This window comes from Canis aureus, chromosome 1 (assembly GCF_053574225.1).
Source record: "Canis aureus isolate CA01 chromosome 1, VMU_Caureus_v.1.0, whole genome shotgun sequence".
Lineage (NCBI taxonomy): Eukaryota > Metazoa > Chordata > Mammalia > Carnivora > Canidae > Canis > Canis aureus.
In genome coordinates, this window is record NC_135611.1 from 18935281 (window position 1) to 18948800 (window position 13520).

Consider the following 13520-nt stretch of genomic DNA (forward strand, 5'->3'; position numbering starts at 1 on the left):
TAGATTTTTATTTATTTATTTGAGAGAGAGAATGAACAATTGGGGAGGAAAAAAGGGGGAGGGAGGGAGAGAGAGAGAGAGGGAGAGAAGCAGACTCCCTGCTGAGCAGGAAGCCTGATGCTGGGCTCGATCCCAGGACCTGGAGATCATGACCTGAGTCAAAGACTAACATTTAACTGACTGAGCCACCCAGGTGCCCCTAAAAATTGTTAAAAGACATTAACTTACAGATCAGAGAATTTCCAAGAACTCCAATTCAAAGGAAACCATTTCTAGGCACATCTTAGTCAAGCTGCTAGATAACCAAAATTGAAAATTAATAATAATCTTAAAAGCAGAGAAAAAGAGTATTATCACATGTAGGTGAGAAACTGTAGGAAAATGGGCTGACTTCTTGTCTGAAATAGCAGGCTACAGAAAACAATGAAAGAATAACTTTAAAATACTGAAAGATAAAACAAGAGCTTTCCATTAAAAACCTATTATCTCATGACAATAAACTCCAAAAATTAAGGTAAAATAAAGACATTTTTTAGACAGACTAAGACTGAGAATTAAGCAGAATTTAGCAGATCTGCACTATAAGAAATGCCAGAAGTCCTTTAGGCTTAAGGGACATGATAGCAAATGGAATCCTGGATCTTCAAGAAGATTGAAGACCACCAGAAAAGATAATTATCTGGATAAATATCAAATACCTTTGAAAAATTATTTTATGTGTATCTTTCTGCGTGTATTTGCATTTCTTTAAAAGAATATGGACTGCTTAAACTAAAATAATAACACTATATTCTGGGGTAATTAAACGTATGTTGAAGTAAAATATCTGAGAATAGGAGCACAAAAGTTGGGTAAAGGAACAACTGGGTTATCTTGTTTTAATTTTACAATGTTAACAAAACTATATTGATATTATTTGAGATTAGATCTTGATGCATATTACAATTTTTAAAAAATATTTTATTTATTTATTCATGAGAGACAGAGAGAGAGAGAGAGAGGCAGAGACACAGGCAGAGGGAGAAGCAGGTTCCATGCAGGGAGCCTGATGTGGGACTTGATCCTGGGACTCAATCCCGGGACTCCAGGATTATGCCCTGGGCTGAAGGCAGGCACTATACCGCTAATCCACCCAGGGATCCCCCTGCATATTACAATTTTTAGCACAATGACTAGAAAGATAGTACTTAGAAATATAGCTAAACAGACGGTAGGGGATATAAAATGAATTACTAAAAATACTTGATTAACTTGAGGCGTGGAGAGGAGGAACAGAAAACAAACAACAGAAGAAACAAAGAGAAAATAAATACCTATATGGAGAACTGAAGTAGATGCATATATATGCATTAAATGTAAATTATCTGAATAACCCACGTAAAAGGCAGTGTCAGGTTGTCAGGCTGAACCAAACACTCTCTCTTTCTCTCTCTCTTTCTCTCTCTCTATCTCCCCCCCTCACTATAAATATATATAAAATAGAGGGTGTAAAAACATACCATCCACATTCTAAGCATAGGAAAGTTGATGTGCTTAATATCATAAAAAGTGACTTCAAAGCAAGAGTCTTACCAGAAATAAGGAAGTATATATTATGATGATAAAGGAATCAATTCATCAAGATTTAATATTCCTAAATGTGCACATATCTAATAAGAGAGGTTCAATATTATGACACTAAATTGATCCCCTTAAAGGGAGAAATAGATGAAACTACACTCATAGTTAGTGATTTTTTTATACCCTCTCAACTGACAGAAAAAGTAGACCAAAAATTAGTGACCCTGAGCCTCTGGATCTGGTTTGATGTGATTAATTTTGGAAAGTTCTTGGCCATTATTACTTCAAATATTTCTTCTTTCTTTCTTGTTCTTGTAATTCTCCTGGTATTCCAATTATGCATATGTTGCACCTTTTGATACTGTGCCACAGTTTTGGATGTTCTGGTTTGTTTGTTTGTCTTCCCACTCATTTTTTTCTCTTTGCATTTCAGTTTTGGAAGTTTCCATTGATGTATCTTCAAGATCACTGATTCTTCCCTTGCTGTGTCCAGTTTACTGATGAACCCATCACAGCATTCTTTATTAGTGTTACAATGTTTTTGATTTCTGGCATATCTTTTTGATTCTTTCTTTTGCTTCCATCTCTACTCATTACCCATTTGTTCTTGAATGTTGTCTTCTTTTCCATTAGAGCTCTTAACATGATCATCATTATTATTTAAAAATCCCTATCTGTTGCTTTGACATCTCCATCACCTCTGAGTCTGGTTCTGATGATGGTTTATTCAGACTTTGTTTCTTTTTTCATTTTGGTTTGTTTTGTGATTTTTTTTCTTGAAAGCCACACATATTGTTTTGGGTACTAGAAACTGAGATAAACAGGCCCTTAGTGTAAGGTTTTATGTTAACCTGACTAAGATTTGGGCTGTGTTTTTACATTTGCCATAGTTCAGGGGCCAGAAGGTTCAGCTTCTTCTATTGTTTTTGCTTTTGTGTCCTTTTGACTTTGAGCTTCCCTAAGTACTCTTCTTCTGGGAGAGTGTATGCCTTGCAGCTCTTTCATTACCCTGTCATTACACTACTATTCTCTTGGTGTGGTGGTAAGGTAGGGGAAGGAGGGACATTTTCTAGTCTATATCTCAGTCTTTTAGTGGACCTGTGTCTCAGGGCTGTGACCTTCAAATTGTTACTTCAGTGATATTCCTTTATTCTCTGGCTCCTTACTCCCCTACCTGGATGCAGCACTTCTAATCTATTTTTTTTTTTTTTTGAAGCTCTGACCCCTGTTGATTGCATTTCCCCCTGTTAGGTGAGACAGGAAGTCTATAAGGGGCTGGAGTGAGAGGAATTCCCTTCCTTCCGCTGGTATAAGGCTCTGGAAAAATCTTTTCCCTGGAAGGTGGACCTTTGTTAGAAATAAAGCACTGGCTGTGTATTTAAAATGATGACTCTTCCTTTCCCCCTTCTAGAGCTATAAGCTATAGGATGCCTTTTGTATGAAGTCCAAGAGCAGGGAAAATAATCTATGGGGATAGAAATCAGGAATTGTTTGCCTCTGGGGTAAGAGAATTGATGGAAAAGAGATAAATGGAAATTTCAAGATTGGTCGAAATATTTTATATGTTGTTTTGGGTGTCAAAAGCCATGGGACTGAACACTTATAATTTGTGTACTTTGTTATATGTAAATTATTTCAATAATGAAAAAAGAAAACTCTAGCTGATAGATATGGAAGTGCACAGTCATGTTAGCAAAGTGTGTGTAGTAACTGAAGAAGGATACTGATGAATGGAGATCCTAGCACAGGCCCAGGTGAATAGTTTGGGAGAGGCAAGTTGGTGTCAACACTTTACTTTGTGAGCTTACATTAGTCCCTTCGCTTACCCAGGTTTGAGTTTTCTCCTCTGTAAAAGGAAGTAGCTAGATCAATAAGTAGGGTGGTCTTCTTATATATTGTCTAATCATGACATTCTTGAGAAGGAGATGCAGCTCTCTTAATAATGGTGCCAGGAGAAGAATCATAAAACCACTCCTATCCTGGGCTATGGAGATGAACAGTCATCTTCTCAAAAAGGTTCTCTAAAATGTCTTAGATGATGGGAGGCGGCTGCCTGTGTATCAGTAGGAGTGGGGATCTAGGAGCTGGATCTTGTGAACTCTTATGGGTTCTGTTTGATCTGATGACATGTCAGGAGGGCAGGAGAGGGGTTTCAGAAAGGCCTCCAGCTCTTCTGGTTAGTTGACTGCTGTCTTCCATGCCTGTGGAATAACAATGACTTTCTAGTAGTAAGACATTGACATTTCTAGGCTAAAAAATATTGTTGAAATGAAGCTAATTTCTCAGTAGGATAACAAATGGATCCTGCTTTCAGCTGCTCTGATGATATGAAAATAATGGGTCTCCTTTACAGATTACTTCCTGTTTTTCAATCTTCAGAGGCAGCTGATTAACATTTATTTATTTATTATTTATTTATTTATTTTTTTAAAGATTTACTTATTTATTTGAGAGAGATGGAGAGGGAGCAGGGGAGGGGCAGAGGGAGAGAGAGATTCTCAAGCAGGCACCCTGCTGAGTGTGGAGCCTGAGGTGGGAATTGATCCCAGGACTTTGAGACCATGTACCTGAGCCAAAATTGAGTCAGACGCTCAACTAACTAACTGAGCCACCCAGGCATCCTGATTAACCTCTATTTATAAAACTCATAGAGATTTCAAGCTATTCGTGTCATCCCTGTGCTGCCAAAGCTTTGAGGAGACTAAAAAGGTTCTAAGTGACTAGGATTCTAGCCATTCAGAAATATGATAATGTCATGTTGATGGGATTCACTTACTAAGAGACATCTGACTGGAACCCATTTCTAGAAAGAATCTAGTGGGTAATACAGACTCTAATTCAGAGATTAGAAGATACCTAGGAGGTGGCTGGGAAATGCTCCAGAAATTAGTGAACTTCCCTAGGATCCTTGGAAGGGAGTGGGATTTAGACAAAATAAAGTACTATGCTCGGTTAGGTGGGTCCAAGACCCTTATAAATATATGTTTATTTATAAATGAACCCCATCTCCAAGATAGTGAGAGCAGCAGGCAGCCTTCCAGTTTGTATGCTGCTAAATAAGAACTCTTCCTCTTGACACCTGCCCCCTGTGGATATGTCCTGTGCTGGGTATCAGAAGGGGAGATTCTACTCCCAGGCTTGGCCTGGGAAGGTCAGACTGCCTGATGGCTAAGTGTATGGACTTCATTAACATGATCTCGGGAATTAGTAACCACCTTAGAGGATGGCAGAGAGGGAGATGAGATAATGTTTTATTTTTTTATTTTTATTTTTTTATTTTTTTATTTTTTTTATTTTTTTATTTTTTTTTTGAGATAATGTTTTAAAGTCCTTTAGTGTATCGCCTGATACATCATTCCATAAATTCCACTACTAGAAAGCTACTCTCAGATTCTACATGGTGCCTCTACAGTTCTTAGCCATGTTTGTGCTGCTGGATGTCTCTGGCAGTCTAGTGAAGCCTATCGACCTTGTCTCATAATTTTAGAAATGCAATTATATTGCATACAACTATCAAAGTAGCAAAAACAAAATTTTTGATATAGTAGTATGTAGTTCTTAGATTAATGCATTAAATAAGGCTTAGTGGTGATTCTAATACCTATTTGTTTCCAAGTAGTGATGAACATATGATATTTTAAGATATCTACTGAAAGTTGATATGAAAATATCTGGAATTTCTGTTCGTGACCTGGGCACAGATATTGCTAATATCACTACGATTTGTTGCCTACTTTTATAATTGAATGAAATTTATTTATTTTAGTTGCAGGTTAATCAAAATAAAGATGTAATTTGTTTCCCATCCAGATTCAAGGACCTCTCTTGAAGTCTATGTAGAGTGTCTGTTTCCCAGGACTTAGGAGTTCTAGTGCTAAAATTTGGACAGTCCCATGCAAACTGGGATAGTTGGTCACTCAGTGGACCCCAGTTTAAGTAGCCTTGTTCTGAGCTCCGTGGTGAGATGTAAATTTCTTTCTTTAAGGCAACATATTACCCCACTATTACCTTTTCATCTCTCAGGAGGAATTAGAATTAGCTTCAGTGACCTGACTTACCAAGTGATATAGTTCCTTTAAGTCTACTTTGCCTTAATTTTTAAAACACTTCCTTGATTTTAATTTTCAGTGGACTCCACTGTGTTTTTATTGTTGCTGTTGGAAGCTGGCAATTTAATTACTAATTACAGCCTGACAGTGGTTGTTTGAAATCTAAGCCAGTGCCTTTCGATTAGAGAAGTCAGAAAGCCATGTACAACACAGGTGTGTACAGGGAAAAGCCACATAGGGTAAAACCAGTTCACTCCTTTGAATGAACTGGAAATTCCTCCCAATGTTAATATCCTCTGGTTGTCAATCTGAGAAGCCATACTTTTAGTGCCCATTCACCTGGAAGTATTCAGTGTCCTGTTTCTAGATGGAGGAAAGAAAATCGTACATTTCCCTCCTCATTCCCTGCTTTGGGCCAAGTCTCAAAGTGCCATTAGTCATGGTTCATGAAGTTGCTGGCTTCTGGTCTGTAGGCTCCCCACAAGGAATACCCTGGAGTATTAATGGAGCACCATTGGTATCCAGCCCAAGTGGGTTATTTGGACAGCTCTGTGGAGATTGGTATTCCTTAGTATGGTTGTAAAAGTGAGAGTGAGCCTACTGGTTTTTCCTGTTTAGCTTCTATTGTTTGGTTGAACATTTTAGCTGATGAATAAAGACATCCCATTCTGGGTGTCAGTGCTTTATTTAGTCATGGCAGTCACTTGTGGATAGGGCTGAGCCACAGGGTAGGCTTCAATATTCCATGAGGGATGTTTTCAATTGTATTCTGAATGGAATCTTTGTGTTTCCTGGTGGGAAGGGGGAGAAACAAGATAATTAAACATTTTTTTTTTCAGATCACAAAAATAAACATTTATTGGAGAAAATTTAGACAATTATAAAAAGGCACCAAAATATCACCATGCAGTGATAACCACTGTTAAGTAATATGCTTATATCTATCCTCCCAGGTGTAGATGTGAGAGAAAGCCACAATAGAATATCTGAAAGGATTTCTGAATGTATCTACTCATGAAAACTATCTCTACTATCTAGTGAGCTTCCTTCTGAAATTAAGTTGTATGTGTTGACTCCTCAGAGCTAATTACTTTAGAAGGAAAGAATAGGGTGAGAAATGCAAGCCTTTTGGAGGAGTTAGGATCTGTAACTGGATACCAAGAAGTTCAATTGGGACAATTTCTGTTCGCAAACCATCTTTTTTATTTCGAAGTGTAAAGTGTAAGATTGCCTGGACGATTCAGTTGTTTTAGTGTCTGACTTTGGCTCAAGTCATGATCCAAGGGTCCTGGGATTGAACCCAGCATCAGACTCCCTGCTCAGGGGGGAGTCTGATTGTTTTTCTTCCTCTGCCCCTCCCCACTGTCTTGTGTTCTCTCTCTCTCTCAAATAAATAAATAAAATCTTTAAAATAAAATAAGAGTGTAAAGTCTGAGGTATTGTATTAATTTGAGTAAGGTAGATTATATTTTAGTGAGAAATTCACCCCCAAATCTCAGTGATTTAACAACAGAAGTTGACTTGCTTCACCTGAACACTTTTGGGAATCATGAATAGGTTTTTGAAGATGTCATTGTCATGAGGGTGTTGGGAATTTAACTGACCACTCCGGCTTTCTGCCTCCCTTTCTGTGGCCACTTTCTCTCTCCCCAGAGAGACTAAGTCCATTTGTCTTTCTTTATTCCAGTGCTGCTGCATATACTATCCTTTGAACTTCTGTGTGCCCCCAAACTGGCAGCAGAGGAGGTGCTAGTTCCCAACCCCTAGGTTGATTTTCATAATTCTTTCATACATGGTCTGGGTCTTGGGGGTGCTGTGGGCTTGCTTAGTTATATCCTAAATGCCTGACTTGGGGAGCCCCATCACAAGTCAGAGGTTATTACGGTGTGTGCATCTCAAGGCCAATCCCTGGTTCGAAAAGAAGGTAAATTCTTGGAGTTGGAATGAGGACACCAAGCTAGAGCTAAGTAGGAGGGGGACTATGGGAAGTTAACGTATGAGGAAGGTCAGTGTGGGTCAGAAGGAAAGCAAATGGATGGGACTTCCTGGAAGCAGCATGTTGAGACCATTTAAAGGGACTGCCAGAGAGTAAACTCTACCCACGGTGGAGAAATAGTCTAGGCATGCAGTGAAGGGAGTGTAGGAAATTATAAAGGTTAAAGAGAATGACAAAGTTCTCTGGGCCCTTGTCCCTGGTTGGTAGTTCATGATTCTCTTCTTTAGAGAGTATCCAGATCAACCCAACCCTCTGCCTTTTATACCAAGAACTTACTGAGCTTACCTCTTCCATCATTACTTCCTGCTCTAATGTTTGCTCTATTACATGGAAAATACCCTCCCTTAGTTAGGGCTGGATCAGAGAGCAAGAACAGACTGACCCTGTGTGTTCCCTGGTACTGGTAGAGCATTTCCTGATCTAGGACATCCAAGTTTGGGGGTATGTGGGGGGGATGTCTCCCATCTGGGAATGCTTGGCTTCCTACAGGAAAAACCATTTAGGCCATTTTCTTTTAGAAGCCTTCACATTCATGTAATTTTCCTCTTAAGAATGTGGGCTCCAAGTAGTCATTCTGGTCTTGACATACTTTAAGGCAGAAAACTTTCTTGTACTGTAAATGTTCCATTCTGAAGGATGTAATGCTTCCAAAAGGACAAAACAAATCTATGTGTTCAATTTCTGATTTTCTATTTAACTCTGACTTTTCTCTCCTTTAAGTCACTCGATCACTCTCCTTTATATCTTCTGTACTTCGTGAACGATAGTTTCCATTTCTGAGAAAAATGTCTCCAACTAAATTTCCACCTTAGTTCCCAACAGGCTTTGCTTGCTGATTAGGTCACAAAGGTTTCTGGAGGCAAAATCAGACATATTAGTGTTTGTGACTAAAGTTGTTTAGTTCTATATCTATATATCTATGATATCTACTGCAAGATGAGAATGAGTTAAATTGATCTTTAAGTGTTGAACAACTGTGTCTACTGAAACATTTAAGACACTTCTTCTGAACTTATCACTTCATGTCATAGGTTGGTCAACTTTTGTATTTTCACTGTACACATTTTTTACTTTCAATGTGGTTGCATGCACCCCAGCCAGAAAACTCACTTAACACTAGATCAGTATCCCTGGCACTGAGCATCTCTTGGGTGTGGGAATGAGTTCTTGTAACATCTTTAGAATTTGTTGGTTTTGGAGGTGATGTTTGATTTGTTTCTGAATCTGTTGTTGGAAGCATATCCATTTACTGTCTATGAACTGGAGAGCTTTATAAATGTAATTTGAGAATATAGCTTCCACCACCCAATAATGCTGTTAGGCTTTTACAGTATGGGTTTGTTACCATCAAAGTGGAAAAATAGCACCATACACACATCCGAGTCTGCATTGCCACATTGTCTTCCATGCCCTCTTCTCTATGGGTCCTTGAACTACCTGGTGGTCAGAGTTATGTTGTAAATGGATGTAGTGTGTTGAGCTGTGGCCTCTAAAAGATGTGTCCACCTGGAATGTGACCTTATTTGTAAAACAGGTCCTTGCAAATGTCATTAAGGTAAAGATCTTGAAATGAGATCACTCCGGATTATGGTAGGCCCTGCGCCCAACGGCGAGTCCTCAGGAGAAATGGGGAACAGATACAGACATACAGAGAAGGCCATGTGAAGAAGGAGGCAGATTGGAGTTATGCACCTGCAAGCCGAGGAACACCAGGATTGGCTGCAGCCACCAGCAACAAGGAGAGAAACCAAATGATTCTCCCTCAGAACTTCAAAAGGGAATCAACCTTGCTTATACCTTGATTTCAGATTTCTGGTCTTAAGAACTGTGAAAGAATACTTTTCTGTTGCTTTAAACCATCGAGACTGTGGCAATTTATTATGACAGCCCTAGGAAACAAATATAATGGAGGCTGTCAAATGAAATATTTTGCATAAAGAACATGTTACTCAAAGCAAAGCTTGGCAAACTATAGCCCCATGGACCAAATCTGGTTGGTGCCTATTTTATAAATAAAGTTTTATTGGAACACAACCATACTCATTGATTTATGTATCATTTCTGGCTTCTTTTGATTTACGATAGCAGAATTGAGTAGTTTGTAGCAGAGACTGTAATACCCATAGTGATTAATATATTTACTAGTATATGTTTTGTGCAAAAGCAGAGTTACTTAAGGACAGTGATAGGGAATAGGGAATTCTGTAGTGATTTCTTCAGCCACTCTTAATATATCTGCTTTGAATATCTATATATTCATATTTCAATTTGCCTAAAGTCACATATTTCCTATAGAAGTGGAAATATTGATTAAAGGAAGGTTCAGGGCAGCCCGGGTGGCTCATTGGTTTACCGCCACCTTATTGGCCCAGGGCGTGATCCTGGAGACCTGGGATCAAGTCCCACATCGGGCTCCCTGCACGGAGCCTGCTTCTCCCTCTGCCTGTGTCTCTGCCTCTCTCTCTCTCTCTCTCTGTGTCTCTCATGAATAAATAAATAAAATATTAAAGAAAAAAAAGAAAGTTCAACAGAAACAGTTGGTCTATAGGATTTGTGTAGCTTCAAGGTAGATTGTTCATTGTCCTCATTTCGGGTTCTCGGACTTAATGTGAATTGGAAGCATTATTAGGTTGGTAGGCTTGAGTAAACAATAAACATCCTCTTGGAATAAGGAAAAGAGCTATCTATCATTGTATTGAAAGTTTGTCTTTGCCAGATAGTCCTGGGTGCTTTTTATTTGATTAGCAATGAGGAGCAATGGGATGGGCTTTCTCTTTAAATGTGTGAAGTTCTCCTGCCTTCTAAACAAGAGATGCAGTAACTGAATTTAAGTAGCACACAATAGTAGCTTATTAATTTATGTTGATATAGTACATAAAAACGCATTACCTCTCTGTGGAGGACGTCATCCTCAATGATGATACATGCTTTTCTCCTGAACTTTTTGCCTTTTTAAAGCCTTTTAAAGTTTTCTAGGGAAATAAAGATTTAGAACGTTGGTCATCGACCTCCTACTGAAAATTTTTGACTGCCTTTGAAAAGACTCCTCTTGCAGAATTTTCTCATGTCTCTTGAAAATTTACTTCAAGGGATTATTCAGGGAAATAATCATGGATGTTCAAACATTGTTACAAAGATGTTCATCAAAGCACAATTTATAGCAATGAATAATGGCAAAGAGCCTAAACTTAAATTTGAAATAACAATAGAAAATGAATTAAATAAGTGCTTCTGTACTGTGAGCTTATCAAAGAATATTTAATGGCATGAAAAGATGCTCTTGGTATATTTTTAAATGGGGAGAAAGAAAACACATAGTATGCATGGTGTAGAACAACCACATGCTCAGGTGAAACAGGTTAAAATTTTAGGTGTTTTCTTTAATATTCTTTCACTTGTCTCTATTTCCTAACGGTTTTTCAAATAATATTTTCATAATAATAAAAAAAAGAGTTAACTTAAGATGAGGATCAAGTCCTTTCAAATATTTCATTTAGAGTTAAGAATGTTAGTTGATATAAAAATAACTTTCTTTCCCCAAAAAACTGATAAAGTACTTAAATTGTTGTTAGCTAGTAGAGTACATTTGGACAAGTAACTTCCTCCTCTGAGCCTCAGTTTCTTCATCTGGAAATGAGAGCTTTGAATTCATTGAATCCCTAAGTTCCTGGTCACCTATGATATTCTGAGTGGTGTGACACACTGGTCTGATCAGCCTATTCATCAGTAACTCGGTCATTAAGAACAGAACACGCAAAATGGGGGGTAGGTCAGTGGTTGAGGTGGGTATCAGCCATCCCAGGCCTTTGGACTCTGCATAAGTGCTGCTGGGTAAGGAGCTCATGCTCTTGCTTACCCTGATGCAGAAAGCCTACTTCCTTCACTGGCTTGGGAGTGTTGGGTCAGATCGGTCCTTTTATGAGTACAGTTTCCTTACTCCTCTTTGTCTTGATCAAGCTGTGGCAATGCATTTTCTTAGGGAAAAAAATTCTACCTTTAAAATGTAATTTGTACTAAGTGGCCCCAGGCAAAAAGAGCCTGCAATAAACTTGGTGTCAATTTCATGTTTTGCCAAAGTTTGTGAAGTGCTTTGTTTTAGAAGAACTTACCATTTCTCTGTTGGGATGGGTAATCATCAGCCTGCTATGTTTTCAGAAAACATAAGACTTAAGTATTACATCTGGCCTTTAAAATTTTTATTGTGTTCACTCTGATGGGGTCATTCTTTTCTCTCTCTCCCTGTCTTTCTATCCCTTACCTGAACCCCAACATTCCCTGGCATTGCCCAGGATAAAAAATGTTCCTTTGTGATGTGTTGAACTGTTTCCCCAATAAGACATGTAGGTTCCTTCAGGATAGGCACTGTGATTTTGCTCATTCTGTGTCCCGTTCCCATCCTACCCAGTGTTGTACACAGTGACCAGTAAGGGCTTTTGGTTTGAACTAAAGAGCTTTGCAGCAGGCCCTTTCAGATGTGACCCTGTTTCCTGAAGGCAGGTTCTCTCCAGTAACGTTATATTTTTACCCTACATAAGTTCTTATTTTGCTTGAAATTATAATCAGCCAACTATAAGAATAGGATATGCTTTGGTGCATGAATATGTTGGGACATGCTTGATGTTGGAGAATGGATGTTGAGAAAAACAATTCCTAGGACAGTTCACTCACTCAGTCAACAACTATTATTATTCACAGTGCTATCTGAGGCTGCACGGTCAGAGCAGAGGGAGGACTTCTGGTGTCTGTGGTGTAGGCATAAAGATGAGCAGGGAAATAAAGAGAAGTGACACATAGACTCTCTGGCCATCCATCCATCCATCCATTCATCCATCCATCCATCCATCCATCCATCCATCTAACAAATATCAATTGATAGCTTACTAAGTTCCCAGCACTGTTCTCAGCACTGGGAGATACAGTGTGATTAAGATAAGCAAAGTTACCTACTTTGTAGAAGGTAGAGCTTATAGTAAGTGGGAGACACAGACAATGGAATAATTGAACACTGTCATTTCAAACAAGGAAAGAAAATGCTGGGGCCCATATGTGGCTCAGTGGGTTGAGCATCTGACTCTTGGTTTTGGCTCAGGTCATGATCTCGGGGTTGTGGGATTGAGCCCTGTGTCAGGCTCTGTGCTCAGCCTGCAGTCTGCTGGAGAGTCTCTCCCTCTCCCTCTGCTCCTCCCACTGCTCATGCTCTTTCTCTCTCTCTCTAAAATAAATAAAATCGGGGTACCTGGGTGGCTAAATCAGTTAAGCATCTGCCTTCAGCTCAGGTCATGGTCTCCGGGTCCTGAGATCGAGCTTCATGTTGGGCTTCCTGCTAAGCAGGGAGTCTGGCTTCTCTCTCTCTCCCTCTTCCTCTGCCCCTACCCCCTGCTCATTCTCTCAAATAAATAAATAAAAATCTTTTAAAAATTTTAAAAATTGTTAAAAAACAAGGAAAGAAAATGCTATGAAGAAAAATAGAACCACGCAAAGGGATGGAGGCTGATGGGGGCATTCAGGGAAGGCTCTATGAGAAGGTGGCCTGAAGAGAGACCAGAATGGGGTGAAGAGGCAAGAGAGAGCCCTGGACCAAGCATCAGGCTGCAATCTCATTCTAACTCCACCACTGACTGTGCGACATGGACCAAGTTCCTAGTGTCCCTTTCTCACCTGATTATTGATTAAATAAAATGATGTGTGTGACTGTACATTCAAGACAGATGTATTATTATTAATAAAGTTTAAGGCCTGTTGCACGATTTGCATAAAGGATAGTGTGTGGGAGTGCTTTTACTGTTTGCTGCTAGTTCATGGCTGAAACAGCCAAGCCCAATCTTCCTGGAGTGGTACAAATCTCCAAGAAGTTTTTAAATCTCCTCAAAACCCAGGGAATGAAAAAAAAAAGAGGGTGCACTTAATCTCTGCAT

The 13520-nt window shown here is 39.1% G+C and overlaps 1 long non-coding RNA gene across 1 annotated transcript in view; it reads left to right on the forward strand.

Moving 5' to 3' along the window:
- LOC144310671 (uncharacterized) overlaps window positions 1-13520 on the forward strand; it is a 70444-nt gene that overhangs the window by 38100 nt on the left and 18824 nt on the right. The window lies entirely within an intron of this gene.